The sequence below is a fragment of the Aotus nancymaae genome, unplaced genomic scaffold, assembly GCF_030222135.1.
Source record: "Aotus nancymaae isolate 86718 unplaced genomic scaffold, 86718_ANA_hifiasm-v0.15.2.pri h1tg000036l, whole genome shotgun sequence".
NCBI lineage: Eukaryota > Metazoa > Chordata > Mammalia > Primates > Aotidae > Aotus > Aotus nancymaae.
In genome coordinates this window covers 61,465,834-61,486,795 of record NW_026988450.1, presented here as the reverse complement: position 1 = coordinate 61,486,795, position 20,962 = coordinate 61,465,834, and the positions used below count along the sequence as shown (strand labels likewise).

Here is a 20,962-nt window from a genome sequence, read left to right as displayed (position 1 = left end):
TAATTATTAAATACTTAAATATAACAGTAAAGGACTGAAATCCCCAAATATTCCAAGATGCAAATCTTTCTTATAATCTATCATTCACATAAATCATAGACCACAAATTTGTGGAATTGCTATTGCCCATCCCAATGTCAGTAGAGATACAGATCAATGATTAATTACTTGTGTATAACAAAATAATTTTGTTCTAGTTACATTTATCAGGAATAGATGCTGGCATTATGAGGTCATATATATCTTCCACACATGTTAGACCTTGATTAAAATCAATATATACACACAATGAACATAATTAGAAATGTAAATTTGCAATTCTGACTGTAAAAAAAGTACTAATAAACTCAAAAATCTGTTATAAAAATGAAAATATACAAGAGATTATCAGAATGTTATATTGCTTGAATTTATCATTACTATTGTAGTAAAATTATTATTTTCTATCTTATCAAACACTGTGAAAAATTCTTTTAATTACATAATAATTTTTTAATCAGATTTTTCTATTACAAACACTACCATGCTTTTCTTTCTGGACACAGGAAAATGTTGTCTCTCAGACACACATGGATGATGTTGTCTGAGAGACAGAACACATTCTTTCTGTTTTTGTTTTCTTGTGACTAAATTTGGTACTATATTAATTTGAATAGTTCAAGATATCTATATAAATGCCAGTTTATTAAAAAGGTAAGCTTGATTATAGTCTTAATATAGTCCTTATCAATTTAAAATCTACCTCTATCCCTTGTAAATAAAACAAGCTGACAAAATTTAAAGAACAATTGACTTAAGTTACATGTATTTATCTACCTCTTTTTTTCTGGCAACTTATATTTTACATGCAGGGGCTCTATGTGCACCTTTGTTACACGGAAATATTGTATAATGTTGAGGTTTGGAGTACAGGTACAGTCACCCAGTCATATTTCTTGAAATACATTTTTTCCTCTTTCTTCCCCTTCTCCCTCTAAATGGCTAAGCAAAGTTGGCATTCTTATATTCTTCATGCTTCTATTATTTTCTTCATCCTATGACGGTCACCTGTCAGAAAATCTATAGTCATTTAAACTTTAGAAACTGTATTAATCATTAATGATAATGCTCCAACAAGAAACCTTTATTAAAACTCCTGAACAAGTTAAAGAAGCATGGAGTTCTGTTGATATTTACACAGCTCTCCCCTCTTCTATGGTTCAAGAGCTGGAAGTACATTTTATAGTAATACAATTAAACATCATTTTGTTCTCTTTCTCAGTTTTCAACAATAATAATTTAAAAACTCACAGATGATACACTTGAAACCAACCCAGGACATTCTAAATGAATAGTGCCCTTATTTTCTCTGTCCTTTTCTCTCTTTTCTTTTCTCTCTCCTTTAACTGGAAGTGTCTATTGCAGTCTAACCTGCTGCACATTACTGATGATAATCTTCCAGCATCAGAATGATGATCATATTACACTCATGCTCAAAATGTTTCTCTATGTTTATCTTTAGAGATAAAGTCCAAAATCTTCATACATCATTTGCTCCAGCTTTCTCCATCTCTTTTTCCATAAACTCTAATTTTACAAAATTATCCATCACTCTCTGAACCTTGCAAGTTGCTTCACAACTTTGCTTCTGTGGACATTCAGTAAATATACCTGAATCACTGCTTTTAACTTAGAACCACCTCACTCATCCTTCAAGGCCAAGTTCAAATATTTACTCTTCTGTGAACACTTGGTTAACTCTAACCATCATGGAAGACCACTTCCTCTGTTTTATAAACAGTGATTCATATGTATTATATAACTAAATAGAAAATATATCTTACTTGTCTTTGTATTTTTGCTAGCAATATCCCTGCCATCATCATAAGTAGCTTATAATTATTTGTTCAATTAAACTGAATAAATGATTTGGCCTATATAAATGAGGTAATACTGAGCAAAGTATGTCCTCAAATGTTTAGTTTACCATGGTTTTTTTGTACTGTGAAAATCATATTTTTGCATTTTCCACAATTTAAAACCTGTGCTCAAAGTTGAAGTAGGGTTCATTTTGAGAAGTTACAAAAATTTTGAAGTGCACATAGCTTTAGCAAGTTCGCCTACTAAAAATAATTTTCATAATTACCATGCTCTCTGTTGAGTAATGTGTTGGTTCTAAATGGAACACCTGCTAAAAAACTTTCCAGATTGATCTAAAGATATCTTCTGTTTTTGTCATCTGTAGATTTTGCACGAGATAGCATTAAATGTAGATCTCCTCTAAATTAAATATATGTATTTATTGAGTAGTTTCCTTCAATTTTTAACATTTTAAACATAGTGACTAAAATATATAATTTAGTCCTTGTTTTTTGTGATTTATTTTTATTCTTAAATTGTTTTGCTAATTACGAAAGTGTTTTTAAAAGTTTATTTTAAAGAAAATATGATTTCAAATGATGTCTGCTGTCAGAAACTCAAAATAGAAACAAGATTAAAAAGCTGGGCTTTTCTGATAGAATGAGGCTAGGAAGAAGACTTGGTACCCTCAACTGATCTGATTGCCTCTCATTCCCTCCAATGTAGGGTGAACCCTTGGACTCAAAAAAACATAGTTTGAAAATGACTGTTCTAAGACTGTACTATTGACGGAGGAACAAAATTTTATCTATAAATATAAAATGGTATTTAGTTACCTAATTAAGTAGTCATTAATTGTAGAACTGCTGCTTTAAATCTGTGGAACTATGAATGCTTTTTTCTATGGAGTTTGGACAATGTCTATCTTAAAATATAAAAAGGCAACAAATGTTGCAAATCAAGAAAACAGTCTTTTATTCTAAATTTAGTTAACTTTTATTCAATTAGTATTCATTTCATGTTTTTGTTCATGGAAGTGCACTGATTACTGTATACAGTAGCATAAATGAGTAAAATGCCACTGGACTCTTGAAAAGTTAATGGTATTCCTAACTTTTAGAAATCAGTAACAACCATGTAAATGTAACAAAGCCGTGGCCATTCCGATTCACAGGAGATTTTTTTTGTTTGCCAAAACTATGATTCAAGATGTGACATTAAATGCCATTCCGAAAAGGAAGTATAACCTAGCTGTTCACGTTGCCCCATTTCCCTTAGAAACATTAGTTTTGTTCCCTTGTTTTTATATTGTCGTTATTTCAAATGCATATTAATCAGAATTCAAGAAAAAAAAAAGCCAGTTCTTTTCAATGGACACATTAACAACCATTAACACTGAGCTACTTTTTGGATATATTTTCAAAATTGTCTTAGCTTAAGGAACATTAGAAAAGTAATTAACAATTATGAATATCCTGGTATATTCCAATTATTTTGCCTACATTAACTCATTAAATCTCATTAGAATGGTAAGAGGTAAGAATTATTACTCATTTTTACAGATGAAAAAACTGACTAGGATTTAAGCATCATGAGGATAGACAGTTTGGTCTGTTTTGTTCACTGCTATATAACCAGAAGGTAGCATGATGCCTGATATATAGAAAGCAAACAACAAATATTTGTGGAATGTCTGAATAAATGAATGAACATGAATGGTTAATTATTAACTTACTGCAGAACATAGTTTCAACTCTGAGTTTATTTACTTTGTTCTTTTTTCTATTATGCAATACTGTATCCTAAGTGATTTTGAGGGGTTTTTAAGAAAAGCTGAAAATCCTAATCAGTGTCAAGAGTAGGTGGACACCAAGAGATTGAGTTAAATTACTGAGCTCCCTTTAGCTCATCAGGTACACATCAAAATAAAACATATGCATGCATGTGCACATGCACTAACACACACACAGACAAAAAACACCTGATTTCACATAGGAGATGCCTGCAATTTTTTATTTTCATATTGTTACTTGGCATTTCTTAAGACATGGATTATTTATGAATGCTAACTGATTATTACTAATATAAAGAAAATTATTGGGTTTTGCATATCTGTGTGGCATTTGGCCACTGTATTTAATGCTTTTGTTAACTATTTCGTGATTAGGCATCGTACATAATTAGGAAGACATGCATTAGAAAATTACAGAAAACCCAACTAATAGTGGCTTAAACAAATATGTGTTTACTATTGCCACATGTCATGTCCAGAGGGTAGATGCTGATGTCATTGTTATCTGAGACTCAGGTGCATTCTTGAATTCCCTCTACTTTCCTCAGCCTATTTGTCTTCATCTTCAACGTTATAATTTTTGCCAGAGGTCTATTGTAGGAGGAGACTGGAATCTCCTTAAAATTCTATTAAATTATTGTGATGAGAGCTGGCATTTCTGTCTTACTCTTCTTTCGATGGCAATGACTTTATATTTGAACATTTAATATATTTGACAAGGATATGTGGAAAAGAATCTTTACCAAATGTAGGGAGTTCAAATACGTTTCATCTAATTTCTAGTCGAACATTTTTCTGTATCCATTGACACAATCTTTTATTTAATTGTGTCACTCCTTTAACTGTATTCATAGTTTTTTTCAATACTAGGACATACTTTCATTTTTATGATAAAAACCTTCTTGAAAATGATGACCAATCCCTTAGTATCCCCTGGGATCAACTTACTAACAGTTTGACTAAAATAATTGTATTTGTAAATTTGAATTAGAGTTTCTTTTTGTGGTAGTTTTATACAATTTGGGTTTTAGAATATGGTTGTATTACAGATTGAATGAGGAAATTTGCCAATGCCTTGTAATAGTATAAATAACATAAAAGTTACATATGTTTTAGGGTAAGAAAGACCCTAGACATAAAACTATCTGGGCATTTTTACTTAGAGATAAATATTTAACAAATTTATTTATTTTAATTTGGCTATAAATCTCTTCAGCTCTCTTCTTCAATTAATACTGGTCATTTATATTTTGTTAGAAAAATTTCCAGGTCATATACAATAATTTTCAAATATATGGACATTTCCTGTACATTTTCTTTTTAACAAAAGTTTCTTTGTAAAAAACAAAGATATAGTATATTGATATTTTATTTATGTGTATGTTAATTTCAAAGCAGCAAATTTTTATCTTTCTCTCTTTGACTGCATTTGCTTTCTTCCCTGCCTGATAATCCTTTCTTTTTGTACTAGTGACTGAAATACTCTAGGCTCTGATAAACCTTATTTCTTTTAATTCTGTACAGCTCTACAGGTTTGGGCCAAACTAATCAAAATTCCCTTAGAAAGGTTATCAGTCCAGGCCAGATGTAGTCGCTCACACCTGTAATCCTAATACTTTGGGAGGCCAAAGAGGGTGGGTCATCTGAGGTCAGGAGTTCAAGACTAGCCCTGCCAACATGGTAAAATCCCATCCCTACTAAATATACAAAAAAATAACTGGGCCTGGTGGTGTGCACCTGTAATTCCAACTACTTGGGAGATTGAGGCAGGAGAATTGATTGTACCTGGCAGGTGGAGGATGCAGTGAGCCGAGACCGTGCTGCTGCCCTCTAACCTGGCGACAAAGTGAGATTCCATCTCAAAAAAAATGAAAAAAGGAAAAAAAAAAAAGAAATGTTATGAATCCAGCATCTGGGGCAACTGATATAGTTTCTGGGTGAAATAAATATTTTTTCTAAGATGGTAAATTCTAATGGTGATTTTACTTGGTGATATTGGTATAACTTTTATTTTATGTTGATAACTTGCTGACAGAGTCATGGCAGAACCAACTACTAGAAAGAAAAACATAGCATTGTGGACATAATTGGAACTCCTAAATTTAGCAGTTCCTGAAAAGAACACTAGACCTTGGTCTTTCAATTGTTTGAGGCTATAAATTTCTCCTTTCTTAAGACATAGTGAGTTCAATTTCTGCCACTAAATTAGCCTCTCAACTAAATGAATACTGATAAACACATTTGTTATCTCTTTGTTTAGTTTTTTCAACACAGTGTTAAATTTTGTCTATAGCTTCTTCCTTATACATATTTTAAGTTCAACTTAAAGGTTTCTCCATACACAGTGAACCATAACTTACCTGAATGTGTAAACAGGCTGCGACTTCTTCTTGTACCAATCACTGAGTTTTGGCCAACCAAAGGCTCTTTTTTCTGTCCATAAATCTTTGACCATGCAGGAGTGCTGAAGTCTCTGCAGACCTTTTTGTTTGTTTGTTTCTTTTGAGAGCTTCCTGAATTGTGAATCATTTTTGTTCAATTAAACTCTTTTAATTTTAATTTGCTGAAGGTTTTTCTTTTAACAAAGTAAGAAGAAAGAGTCTATATTATAGTTGAGTGCTTTCAGATGTATTTCTTTCTTTATTTAAAAAATGTGTTAACATGGAAATATATTGCACATGGGCCCAAGGAAAAGTGTGTATCCACAGGAAGGAACAGTTATATGTGAGTTAATTAGTGTTCACTATGCTCTTTTTTTTCAGGAAAGGAAACATAAAAGTATAAGAATTACCTTCTGCTACCAGTATATATTCATAATGAGCAAATTGCTTTATCTTAGCACCTATGTCTTAATGCCATTTTATATTATTTAATATATAATATTTATGTAATATATCAATATATGAAATAATATATTTATTAACATATTAATAAATATAACATATTAATAAATACATTAACAATAATATGTTAGTAAATATATTAGCAATATAATTAATATTTATACATTTATATACACACAGTAAGTTATAGTCCCATTCAGTTTTGTTCTCAAATCATGAGAAAAATTGAGGTGTTTTTGGAGTAGCATCAACTCCTTTGTTCTTACATGATTAATAATGACAGAAAGAAACAATTGTTTCTCATCATTCAAATCATATTGTGTAGTAAATGTTTTCTGTAAACTTTCTGTAAATGTTTTAAATGAATTTTTTACCCCAAAGATTTTTGTTATGAATAGTTCAGAAATAGACCTACGTATTGTGGCCAATTGATTTTCAACAAAGATGCTAGAGAATTGCATCAGAAAAGGTATTATTTTTTTTTAAATGGTGCTAAAACAGTTGTATAGCCACATGCAAAAAAAAAAAAAAAAAAAGATTTTTACCCATTAACTCATTCAATTTACAGCAATCAACTTGCAATATATTATAGACCTAAACTTAAGAGCTAAAGCTATACAACTTTTGAAATAAAACACAGAAGAAAAGCCTAATTACCTTAGTTTAGGAAAAGTTATCTTAGATAGGGGACCAAAAGCATGCTGTATGTTACAGGCTGAATATTTATATTTCTCTCAAATTTATATGATGAACCTCTCACCACTGTATGTGATGGTGTTTGGAAATGGGGCCTTTGGGAGGTAATTAGATTTAGATGAGATCATAAGAATGAGCCCCTCATGATGAGATTAGTGCCCTTATAGAAACCAGGGACCATTCTCTCTCTCTTCACCATGTGTGGATCCAGCTAGAAGTGAACCATCTGCAAGCCAGAAAAAGAGCCCTCACCAGAACTCAACTATTCTGGCATCCTGATCTTGGAATTTGCAGCCACCAGATTGTGAGAAATAAATTTCTGTCACATAAGCTGCTCAGGCTATGTAATTTTATAATAGTACAGGAGAAAACTAAGATATTTAAAAAATTGATAAATTTGACTTCATCAAAATTAAAAGTATTTGATCCTCAAAAGGTATTGTTAAGAAAATGAATTGCAAATCACAGACTGGATAAGAATATTTGCAGAAACATATGTAATAAAGGACCTGTATTCAGAATAAAGCAAACAAACCAATTTAAAATGGGTAAAAGAGTTATGAAACACTTCACAAAGAAGAGAAACAGATGGCTAAAAAGTGTATGAAAAAGATGTTCACCATCATTGTTATTAAGGCAATGTAAATTACAACTACAAAGAGAGACTACTACATACCCACTACAGTGGTGATGATTAAAAAATGTTGGCTTGGCAAGGAAGTGGAATAACTGGAACTCTTATACACTGTTAGAAGGAAGATAAAAATGGTATAACCATTTTGGAAAACAGCTTGGCCGTTTCTTAAACATATGTCTACCTCACAACCCAGCCATTTTACTCTTAGACATTTTCCCAAGAGAAATAAAATCAATTGTCCATATAAAACTTGTACAAGAATATACGTAGCAGATTTTTTAAAACTTCCATAAACTGAATCCAAATATCCATTCATAGGTTAGTATATAACAAAAATAGCATGTCTACACAATAGAATACTACTCATCAATAAAAAAGAAAATGCTATTAACACATGCAACATGGATAAAAATCAAAATCAATATGCTGAGTAAAATAAGCCAGATGAAAAAGAGAATGATGCTATTTATTTAAAATTCTAGAAAATGCTAATGAAATCTATAGTGACTAAAAGCAGATTATTTGTTATCTGGGTTCATGGATGAAGGAAGGGTAGATTACCAACAAGCTGGTGAAACCTTTACTGGGTGATAGGCACATTTGTTATTATTATTTTTTTATACCACAGGGTATGCCTTTGTCACCCAGGTTAGAGTGCAGTGGCACCCCCCCACCTCAGCTCACTGCACTCTCTCAAGCGATCCTCAAGTGATCCTCCTACCTCAGCCTCCTGAGTAGCTGGGACTACAGGCATGTGCCACCCTGCATGGCCAATTTTTGCATTTGTTATAGAGATGGAGTTTCGTCACATTGCCTAGGCTGGTCTTGAACTCCTGGGCTCAATAGATCTGCCAGCCTTGGCTTCCCAAAGGCCTGAGGTTACAGGTGTGAGCCATCATGCCTGGCCTAAATGTTCATTATCTTTTCTGTGATGATGATTTCACCAATTTATCAAGCTGCATACTTTAAATATGAGTAGTTTATTGTTAATCATACCTCAATGAATCTGTAAACAAATTTGTGTTAATATTACCAATTATAGTTTCAAACTGAAAGCAAGTGTAAGCTGTATTATTTTAATGGTATTGCTATTTTGGGAGAATAAGAAAAAGATTATGAGCAGAATGTTTTCAACAATTAAAAAGGCAAGAGCAATGTTTCATTCAAAATGATTAAGGAGAAGAGAAAAAAATAGTCTCAGAATTTATTTTTTAAATGTTGAGTGGTTATACTCTGCAGAGTTGAAGATTTGTTCTGTTATTTTCTCAGTAGGTTGTATCTATTACAGACAAGAATTTCAAAGATATAATGGAGATTATGATAGGGGAAATCTATATCAAGCACCAAACAAAGGGCTGAAAATTGCATTCATTTTTCCATTTGCATTAAAACACTCAGGCTTATGCGAAGTTGTACAAAGTGAAAATTCATTATAATCAACCACTTAATCCTGGTGGTGCATCAATAAGAAATATCTGACTTTTTTATATTCCTCCTTTTGTGAGGAACTGATCATTTCTGACACTGGAAACATCTTTCTTTTTCTGAATATATATGACTCTTTTTTTTTCACTTTTGCTCCATGTGTTTGCTATTTTCCAACACTTAATTGTGTATTTCTCAAAAAATCCTACCATTTGTAGAATCCCAAGATTTACCTTAGCTATATTCCTGATTAGAGTCAGGTTTAAAAAAAGTTTTCACCATATCTTTGTATAATGGAGAAATGAAATGATGGTATCTGGCAACAGTCATTTGTATGTATATTTATTTGTCTTTTTAGTTAGCACATATAAACAGAGATCCTATACTATACATTATTGCAACCCCACAGTACTTACCACAATAAATAAATATATCAATCTGTAATCTGTAAAAGAAATCAATTAGATTAATGTAAAACCCAAATGGCTTTTAATATTAGAGAATTGCTGTACTATTAAAAGTTGGTTCTTAAATTTTTAATATTAAAAATATGCATTAAAGCAGAAAACTAATAATGAATGAATAATAAAGATCTGTCAGGACTGTTTGAAGTTTTATGGGTCCCCAATAACATGCATTCTTTAGTTTTCTAGTGCTACAAAATCAAATTAGTAAAATAAAATTATGTACAGCATAGTTATATCATTTTTTAATTTTATAAATATTTCCTATTTCCCCATATCCTATCCTTTAGCTAAAGTGAATTCAATTTAGTGGGATCAAAGTCATCAATAAACCATGCTAAAATGATGATTTGTTGTTTTTTAAAGGAGCATTCTGTCAATAATAAAAATTAAGTGAAAAGTAAAACTGAAATTTCTAGTTTCTTAGGAACTAAATTATCTGTCACTCACGAACATAATATAAGCATGTTACATAGATACATTTCAGTGTTCACACAATTAGATTTGAGTCCAAACTCATTTATTTAAATAATTGTTTTTCCCTGATGTGTTCTGTAGGCATTGCTGATTTGCTATAAGATCAGTTTCCATATCTCTAAAACAAGAAGCTTAGATTAAGTAGTCTCTGCATTCCTTTGAGTTCTAGCATATTTTTATTAATTTGATGTTGATATATCTATTGTGCTATCCAAAAATATTACATTCAATATTGATTCATTATAATAAACTGAGATACCTTAAGTGGGACAGATGTTCCTTGTATGAATTCTGAGAAAATCTTTCTGTCAGAACTTGCTGCAGATTTGATACCTTATTGTCTGATGATGGTCTCTTAGCACTGAACCAATAAAGACCTTTGGGTTTTCACATTTTTGTATCTTTTGAGATGTCTTTTTATATAATTTTTATTTTTAAAACAATCCTGAGTCCATAAGAAGTGATTTCTTTTGCCTAAGAAAAATTACCAAGTCACATATAACATTTTGTGTATAATATTTTGTATGAATTTTATGATAACATGTCAACCTGCCTCTCAGAATAAAGAGGGCTTTTAAGCATGACTCATGAAAACATTTATATTTGAGTAAGGTTTATTCTTTTTGTTCTTGCTCTTTATTAACTTAGAGGTTTATTTTATTTTATTTTACATTCAATACACCAAGTTCTTTCAGAAAACAACAGCTTCTAAAATGTCCAATTTAACTTTGTTTATCTCAACTTGCTGAGAACTAAGCCTTTTGTTTCTACCTGCCAAGAATTGGGTTGAGTGGTAGTAGAATATTAAAAGTTATGTCAATTTAAAAATATTTATGGAGTTTCCACTATCTATCAGGCATTGTCAAGGGGATAGGGTACATAGTGAAATATAAAAGACTTAGTCATTATTTTCATTTTAGAGGGACAAAGACTGATACTTAAAAATAATTTTACATGTGATGAATACTAAAAATGAAAATCAGAATGTGCTTTTTGGAGACTATAACAAGTCACCTAATGCAGCCTTCAAGGAAAAATTTCCAGAGGTGGTGAACTTTGAATGAGACCTGAGGCTAAGTAGGAGGTGGGAAGTGGGGCAGCATAACCAATGTGTGCTAATGGTAACAAGTTCCATTGGAGCTGAGAGAATTTTAGGATGCAGGATGCAAGGCAGGAATGGAGAGAGAGAGGTTTTAGGAGTAGTCCTAGATAAAACTGAAAAACAGGAAAGAACATGCCATGATTTGGTGCAAAAGGCATGTATATATCTATGATGACAAAAGATGTCCATTTCTCCAATGGAGGTGAAAGAATACTTCAAACCCTTTTCATGTATGCAGGTTTCCCAATTTTCCCCTGAAGACAAGGACCAGTATTTATTCAAGTAAGGGAATCATAGAACATTGGAGCTGAAAGAGACTATTTTAAAACAAAAATTTAATTTTTCATTTTTATGGGTACATAGTAGGAATATAAATTTATGGGTAAATGAGATATTTTGATACAGGCCTATAGTGTATAATAATTGCATCAGAGCAAATGGGGCATCCATCAGTTCAAACATTTGTCATTTCTTTGTGGTAATAAACATTACAATAAAACTTTTAGTTATTTTAAAATGTACAATACATTATTTTTCACTATAGTCAGCCTGTTCTGCTATTAAATACAAGATCTTGTTCATTCAATCTAACTGTATTTTTGTATCCATTCATCATTCACATACCTTCTCACCCCACCACCCTGCTGCCATTCCCAGCCTCTCATAACCATCATTCTACTTTCTATCTCCATGAGCTCAACTGTTCTAATTTTTAGCTTCTGCAAATGAGTGGGAATGTGGGAAGTTTGTCTTTCTGTGCCTAGCTGATTTCACTTTACATATTGTCCTCCAGTTCCATCCATGTTGTTCCAAGTGGCAGGATCTCATTCTTTGCTCTGGCTGAATATTACTCCATTGTGTATATGCACCACATTTTTTTATTTTATCCCTTCATCTGTTGATGAACACTTAGGTTGATTCCAAATGTTGGCTATTGTGAATATTGCAATAAATGTGGGAGTGCAGATATGTCTTCAATAATCTGATTTTCTTTCTTTTGGGAATATACTTAGCAGTAGGATGGCTAGTTCATGTGATAGTTTTATTTTCGGTATTTTAAGGTACCTGCACACTGTTTTCCATAGTACTAATTTACATTCTCACCAACAGTGTATGAGGGTACTCTTTTCTCCACATTTTTGCTAGAATTCACCATTCGTTATTGCCTGTTTTCTGGATAAAAGTCATTTTTATTGGAATGAGATGATATCTCACTGTAGTTTTGGTTTGCATTTCTCTGATAATGATTTTGAGCACCTTGTCATATACCTGTTTTCCATTTGCATGTCTTCTTTTGAGAAGTATCTATTCAGATGAGACATTTGTCTATTTTTAATTGGATTACTGGAGGTTTTTTCATATTGAGTTGTTTATATATTCTAGTTATTAAACCCTTGTCAAATAGATAGTTTGCAAATATTCTCTCCCATTTTGTGGGTTGTCTCTTCACTCTGCTTCCTTTGCCACTGCAAAAGCTTTTAAACTTGACATAATTCCATTTGTCCCTTTTTGCTTTGGCTGCCTGTGATTTTGGGGTAATAAATAAGAAATGATTGCCCAGACCAATGTCCTGAGAGTTTCCCCAGTGTTTCCTTTTAGTAGTTTCAGGTCTTAAATTTAAGCTTTAGGTCATCTTGATCTGTTTTTTTGTATATGGCAAGAAATAAGGGTCTAGCTTCCTTCTTCTGCATGTGAACATTCAGTTTTCCCAGCACCATTTATCCAAGAGACTGTCCTTTCCCCAATATATGCTCTAGGCACCTTTGTTGAAAATGAGTTCACTGCAAATGTATGGATTTATTTCTGGGTTCTTAATTCTATTTCCTTGGTCTATGTGTCTGTTTTAATGCCAGTATGAAGCTGTTTTTGTTACTATAACTCTGTAGTATAATTTGAAGTTGGGTAATGTGATTCCTCCAGATTTGTTTGTTTGTTTGTTTGTTTGTTTTGTTCAGAATGACTTTGGCAATTCTGGGTCTTTTTTGGTTCTGTATACATTTTAGGATTTTTTTTCTTTTTCTGTAAAGAATGTCATTGGTATTTTGATAGGAATTTCATTAAATCTGCAGATTGCTTTATGGACATGTTAATAATATTGAGTATTCTAACCCATAAGCTAAAATATCTTTCCTTTTTTACCTGTTCCTTTGGTTCCTTTGAATGTCTTGCCTAAATGTTTTATAATTTTAATTGTAGAGATCTTTCACTTCCTTGCTTAAATTTATTCCTAGGTATTTTATTTTATTTGTAGTTATCATAAATGGGATTACTGTCTTGATTGCTTTTTCAGATTGTTCACTGTTGGCAGATAGAAATGCTACTGATTTTTGCATGTTGATTTTATTATCCTGAAACTGCTGAATTTTAAAATCAACTCTAATAGGTTCTTGGTGGGCTCTTTAGGTTATTCCAAATATAAGATTATATTGTTTGCAAATGAAGATAATTTGACTTTTTTTTTTTTATTGCATTTTAGATTTTGGGGTACATGTGAAGAACATGCAAGATTGTTGAATAGGTGCATATGTGGCAGTGTGATTTTCTGCCTTCCTCCCCTTCACCTATATGTGGCATTTCTCCCCATGTTATCTCTCCCCAGCAGACCCCAGTATGTAGTGCTCCCCTCCCTGTGTCCATGTATTCTCACTGTTCAATACCCGCCTATGAGTGAGAATATGCGGTGCTTGATTTTGTGTTCTTGTGTCAGTTTGCTGAGAATGATGGTTACCAGGTTCATCCATGTCCCTACAAAGGACACGAACTCATTGTTTTTGATGGCTGCATAATATTCCATGGTGTATATGTGCCACATTTTCCCTGTCCAGTCTATCATTGATGGGCATTTGGGTTGGTTCCAGGTCTTTGCTATTGTAAACTGTGCTGCAATGACATTTGTGTGCATGTGTCCTTATAGTAGAAGGATTTATAATCCTGACTTCTTTCTTTTCAATTTGGATGCCCTTTATTTCTTTCCCTTGTCTTTTTGCTCCAGCTACAATTTTCGGTACTCTGTTGATAATAGTGGAGAAAATGTGTATCTTTGACTTGCTCCAGATCTTAGAAAATATGCTTTCAGTTTTTTTCCCATTTAGTATTATACTAGCTATGTGTCTGTTGTAGATGGCTTTTGTTCTGTTGATGTATGTTTCTTCTATACTCATTTTTGTGGGTTTTTATTATGAAAGGATGTTGAATTTTATTAACCGCTTGTTCAGTGTTAATTGAAATGATTATATAGTTTTTGTTCTTCATTATGTTGATAAGCTATATCACATTAATTGATATGCATATGTTGAACCATCTTTGCATTCCCGAGATGAATGTCACTTGGTCATAATGAATGATCTCTTTAATATGTTGTTGAATTAGGTTTGATAGTATTCTGGTGAGGATTTTTACAGCACTGTTTATCAGAGATATTGGCCTATAGCTTTCTTTCTTTTTTTTTTTTAAATGTGTCTTTGTCTTATTTTAGTAGCAGAGTACTGTTGGCCTTACAGAATGAGTTTGGAAGTATACCCTCCTCTATTTTTTGGAATGCTTTGAGTAAGATTAGTATTAGCTCTTCTTTAAATATTTGGTAAAATTCAGCAGTGAAGTCATTGGGTCCTAGGTTTTTCTTTACTGGAAGACGTTTTATTGTAGCTGCAATCTCATTACTTGTTATTGGTCTGTTAAGGTTTTGGATTTCTTTATATTTCAATGTTAGTAGGTTGTATGTGTCTAGTAATTGATTCATTTCTTTTAGATTTTCCAGTTTCTTGGCATATAGTTGCTCATAGTAGCATCTAATGATCTTTTGAATTTCTGTGGCATTGGTTGTAATATCTCCTTTTTCATCTCTCATTTCATTTATTTTAGTCATCTCTTTTTATTTTGTAGTCTTACTTAAGGTTTGTTTATTTTGTTTCTTTTCAAAACACAAATTTTCATTTTGTTGAACTTTTGTACTGTTTTGGTTTCAATTTTATTTATTTATGTTCTGATCCTTATTGTTTCTATTCCACAAATTTTAGGTTTGGTTTGCTCTTGCTTTTCTTGTTATTTAAGATACATCATCAGGTTCTTTATTTGGAATTTTTTGTTATTCTTCTGATATTGGAGCTTATTGCTATAAACTTTCCTTTTGGAACTGCTATTGCTGTATCTCATAAGTTTGGTATGTTGTGTTTCCATTATCATTTGTTTCAAGAAATTTTAAAATTTTCTTCTTAGTTTCTTTATTGATCCATGGGTCATTCAGGAGCATAATGCTTAATTATCATGTATTTATAGTATAGTTTCCAAAATTCCTCTTGTTATTGATTTCTACTTTTATTCTATCTGCAAATATCTATTAAGACCATTTGATTTATATTTCTGATTAAGTCCAGTGTTTCTTTGTTCATTTTCTATCTGGATGAATTCTTTGATGCTAAAACTTTAATGTTAAATCTCCAGCTGTAATTGTATAATTATATCCTATATATAATTGTATAATTATACTCTATATATAATGTGTAATTAGTCCTAAAGAAAGAGATAATCTGTTTCTTTCATTTGTTTTATATATTTGAGTGCTTTGGTGTTGAGTGCATATACACATTTATAGTTTTATATCCTCTTTCTGCATTGACTCCTTTATCAACAGGTATTGATCTTGTCTCCTTTTATGTTTTTTTTGGTCTTGAAATCTATTTTATCTGATATAAATATAGCTACTCCTGCATTTTTATTGTTTCCTTTTGCATGGAATATCTTTTTCCATCCATGTATTTTTAGTCTGTGTGTGTCTTTGTAAGTGAAGTGTGTTTCTTCTATGCAGCAAATATTTAGGACATTTAAAAAATCCGTTTAGTCATTCTATGTCTTTTGATTAGAAAGATTAGCCCATTTGCACACAATGTTATTATTGATAAGTAAGAATTCACTACTTTTATTTTGTTAATTTTTCTAGTTGTTTTGGAGTCCTTCCTTCCTCCCTCCCTCCCTCCCTTCCTTCCTTCCCTCCTTCCTTCCTTTATGTGAAGGAAATTTTCTCTGGTGGTATGTTTTAATTTCTTGTTTCCTATTTATTGTGCAGCTGTTGTAGCTTTTGTCATTTGAGGTTACCATGAGATGTGTAAATAATATCTTATAGCCCATGATTTTAAACTGTTGACAACACTTATTGCAAAACAAATTAACAAACAGAAAGAAAACTAATAAAAACTCCGCTCTTTATCCTCAATTAAAAAAAATATATATTGTGTCTACTTATGTCCTACTATACTATTTCTTAGAATTTGTTGTAGTTATTAGTTTTGAAAGGTTCTTATTTTACCCTTACCACTCAAAACATGAGTAGTTTACAAATCACAATTACAGTGTTTTCCTGTATTTATCTGTGTACTTACTATTACCAGTGAATTTTGTACCTTTATATAATTTTTTTCACTTACTAACATTCTTTTTTTTTTTTTTTGAGACAGAGTTTCGCTCTTGTTACCCAGTCTGGAGTGCAATGGCGCGATCTCGGCTCACCGCAACCTCCGCCTCCTGGGTTCAGGCAATTCTTCCTCAGACTCCTAAGTAGCTGGGATTACAGGCACACGCCACCATGCCCAGCTAATTTTTTGTATTTTTAGTAGAGATGGGGTTTCACCATGTTGACCAGGATGGTCTCGATCTCTTGACCTCGTGATCCACCCGCCTCGGCCTCCCAAAGTGCTGGGATTACAGGCGTGAGCCACTGCACCCGGCCCACATTCTTTTCTTTCAGATTGAAGAACTTCCTTTAGTATTTCTTACAGGACAGCTATGATGTTGAGAAAATCCCTCAGATTTTGTTTGTCTGGGAACGTATTTGTTTCTCCTTCATGTTTACAGGTTATTTTCACTGGGTACACCATTACAGATCTTTTTTCTTTCAGCACTTTAAATATTTTATATCACTCTTTACTGGCCTGTAAGGTTTACTGGCCTGAAGAATCTAATTTCAGGCATACTGGAGTTCCATTGTATGCTATTTGTTTATTTTCTCTTTCTGCTGTTAGGATTCTTTCTTTATCGTTGACCTTTAGGAGTTTGCTTATTAGATGCCTCGTGGTAGTCTTAATTGGGTTAAATCTGCTTGGTGTTTTAAAACCTTCTTGCACTTGAATATTGACTTATTTCTCTAGGTTTGAAAAGTCCTCTCTTTTTATCTCTTTGAACAAATTTTCAACCCTGATCTTTCTCTCTACCTCCTATTTAAAGGAAATAACTCTTAGATTTTCCTATTTGAGGCTATTTTCTAGATATTTTAGGCATTTTTCATTATTTTTATTCTTCTTTTTTTGTCTGTTCTGACTCTGTACTTACAAATACCCTGTCTTCCAGGTCACTAATTCTTTCTTCTGTTTGATCAGTTTTGCTATTGTGAGACTGAAGCACTCTTCAGTATGTCAATTAAATTTTTCAGCTCCATAATTTCTGCTTGATTCTTCAATATATTTTAATCTATTTGTTAAATTTATCTGATAGGATTCTAATTTCTTCTTTGTATTGTTTCAAATTTCATAGAGCTTCCTTAAAACAGCTATTTTGAATTCTCTGTTTAAATATCTCTCACTCCAGGATTGGTCAATGCTGCTTTTTTTAGTTCATTTGGTAAGGTCATGTTTTCCTGAATAGTCTTGATGTTTGTGGATGTTCATAGATACCTGGACACTGAAGAGTTATGTATTTATTGTAATCTTCACAGTCTCAGATTGTTTGTATTTGTCCTTCTTGAGAAGACTTTCCAAGTATTCAAAGAGAATTGAGCGTTGTGATTAAGTCTTTTGTGACTGCAGCCATATCTGCATTAAGGGGCACCTCAAGCCCAGTAACGCTATAAATTTTGCAGTCTATAGAGATACTTCCTTAATGGTCTTGGGTAAGATCCAGGAGACTTCCCTGGATTACCAGGCAGAGTTGCTTGTTCTCTTCACTTACTTTCCTTCCAACAGAGTATCTATCTTTATACTGAGCTGCCTACAGTTGGTGGAGGGATGACACAAGTACCCCTGTAGCCAGTGCCACTGGGGCTATGCTGGGTCACAGTGGTAGCCACCACAGTACTGAGTATTTCCCATGGCCTATGGCAACTATTATCTGGCTACTGCTGGTGTTTATTCAAGGCCCAGGGACTCTTTAGTCATCAGGTGGTGAATCCAGCCAGACTAGTGCCATTCTCCTCCAGGTTGTTGGTTTCCTTCTGATCCAGGGTGAGTCTAGAAATGTTGTCTGTGAGCTAGTATCTGGAGTCAGGAATTTTAGGAATTTTTTGGTGCTTTGTTTTACTATAGCTTTACACAATAGCTAAGCTGGTACTCAAGTTGCAAGAAAAATTTCTTTTTACTCTTTCATATTTTTTCTCAAGCAGAAGGAGTCTCACCTCATGGCCATCCCTGCTCTAGGCCCATGGTGAATACTGCCTGGCTACCACTAATGTTTATTCGAGGTCCAAGGGCTTGTTACTCAGGTCATGCAGAATCTTGCCAGGTCTGGGTGTTTTCCTTCAGGGCAGTGGTTTCCTTCTGGCCAGGGCAGGTCTATAAATAAGTGGAATCAAACACTTTAGGAGTCTGCTTGTTGATTTAGTTTACTACTCAGTGATCTAAGAAAGCTGATGTAGAACTGGACTGGGTAGGTAACCTCTGAAATGAAAAGTAGAGAATGGAGTGAAGAGTTTTATCTAAAAAGGAAAAAGAAGACATAATTTAGTGACAATAGACAAAGGATATATAAAGTTATATGAGGATATATATATATATACACACACACACATATGTATATGTATAAATGTGTGTGTGCATATATCCATGTGTATATATATATGGGAGAATTTTATATATATATATATATGTTGAGAGAGAGAGAGAGAGATGGAGATGATTGCTGTACTTAAAACCTTAAAAATGTGTTTTGGGGAGAGAGATTCAAGATGGCTGATCACTAGCAGCTCGGGCTCGTAGCTTCCAGTGAAAGTGCAGAGAACAAGAGGATGCCACACTTTCAGACAAATTTTTGTTGCTCACGGACCAAGATATTATCAGCGGAGGAACCCCATGGGTCACCAGGGCGACTCTTGTGGCCGGTGCGGCGGTTTAGCTGGTGCCTCAGCGCAGCAGTTCTTGGTGCAGAGTCCGGAGATTCCTGGGCAGAAAAGCACCATCAATCTTAATACTGCAGTTTTGGCCGGCACAGTGGATTGCTCAGATTTTGGCGCTGGGAATCAACAAGTTGGACATCTGCTCAGAGACCTAGTTAGAAAGTCGGTAATTACAAAGATAACAGAGGGATAAATATATAATGAAGGGAAGAAACCAGCCTAAAAAGGCAGAGAATACTCAAAATCAGATGCCTCTCCCTCTATAGGGGATCGCAGTTCCTCATCAGCAACGGAACAAGGCTTAATGGAGGACGAGTATGTTCCATTAACAGAAGCAGGTTTCAAAATGTGGGTGATAAGAAACTTCTGTGAATTAAAAGAACTTGTTCTAACCCAATGCAAAGAAACTAAGAACCTTGAAAAAAGGTTTGATGAAATGCTAACGAGAATGGACAATTTAGAAAGGAATATAAGTGAATTGATGGAATTGAAAAACACAACACGAGAACTTCACGAAGTATGCCCAAGTTTAAACAGTTGAATTGATCAAGCAGAAGAAAGGATATCAGATGTTGAGGACCAGCTCAGTGAAATGAAACGAGAAGACAAGATTGGAGAAAAAAGGATAAAAAGGAATGAGCAAAGTCTCCAGGAAATATGGGACTATGTGAAAAGACCTAATTTACGTTTGACAGGTGTACCTGAATGTGACAAAGAGAATGAATCCAAGTTGGAAAATACTCTTCAGGATATCATTCAGGAAAACTTTCCCAAGCTGGGAAGGCAGAGTAATATTCAACTCCAGGTAATACAGAGAACACCACAAAGATATTCTTCAAGAAGACCAACCCCAAGGCACATAATCACCAGATTTATTAGAGTTGAAATGAAGGAGAAAATACTAAAGGCAGCCAGAGAGAAAGGTCAGGTTACCCACAAAGGAAAACCTATCAGACTTACAGCAGATCTCTCAGCAGAAACCCTGCAAGCCAGAAAAGAGTGGGGAACAGTATTTAACATCCTTAAAGAAAAGAACTTTCAACCCAGAATTTCGTATCCAGCCAAACTAAGCTTTACAAGTGAAGGAAAAATTAAATCTTTTGGGAATAAGCAAGTACTTAGAGACTTCACCACCACCAGGCCTGCTTTACAAGAGCTTCTGAAAGAAGCACTATACATATAAAGGAACAACCAATATCAGCCTTTCCAGAAATATATCAAAAAGCAAAGAGCATCAACACAATGAAAAATGTACACCAACTAATGGGCAAAACAGCCAGATAGCATCAAATGGCAGTATTAAACTCATATATATTCAAATTGGATAAAAAGCCAAAACCCATCAGTATGCTGCATCCAGACCTATCTGGATCTTTACACAAGGACTCAAAACAAAGAGAAGGAGGAAGATTTACCAACCAAACAGAGTGTAAAAATAAACAAATAAATGAAAAGCAGGAGATGCAATTCTCGCCTCTGATAAAATAGACTTTAAAGCAACAAAGATCAAAAGAGGCAAAGAAGGACATTACATAATGGCAAAAGGATCAATGTAACAAGTAGAGCTAATGATTCTATAGATCAATGAGACA

The 20,962-nt window shown here is 33.3% G+C and overlaps 1 protein-coding gene across 1 annotated transcript in view; it reads left to right on the top strand.

Moving 5' to 3' along the window:
* CSMD3 (CUB and Sushi multiple domains 3) overlaps positions 1–20,962 on the top strand; it is a 1,293,678-nt gene that overhangs the window by 650,057 nt on the left and 622,659 nt on the right. The gene's annotated exons all lie outside the window — the stretch shown is intronic.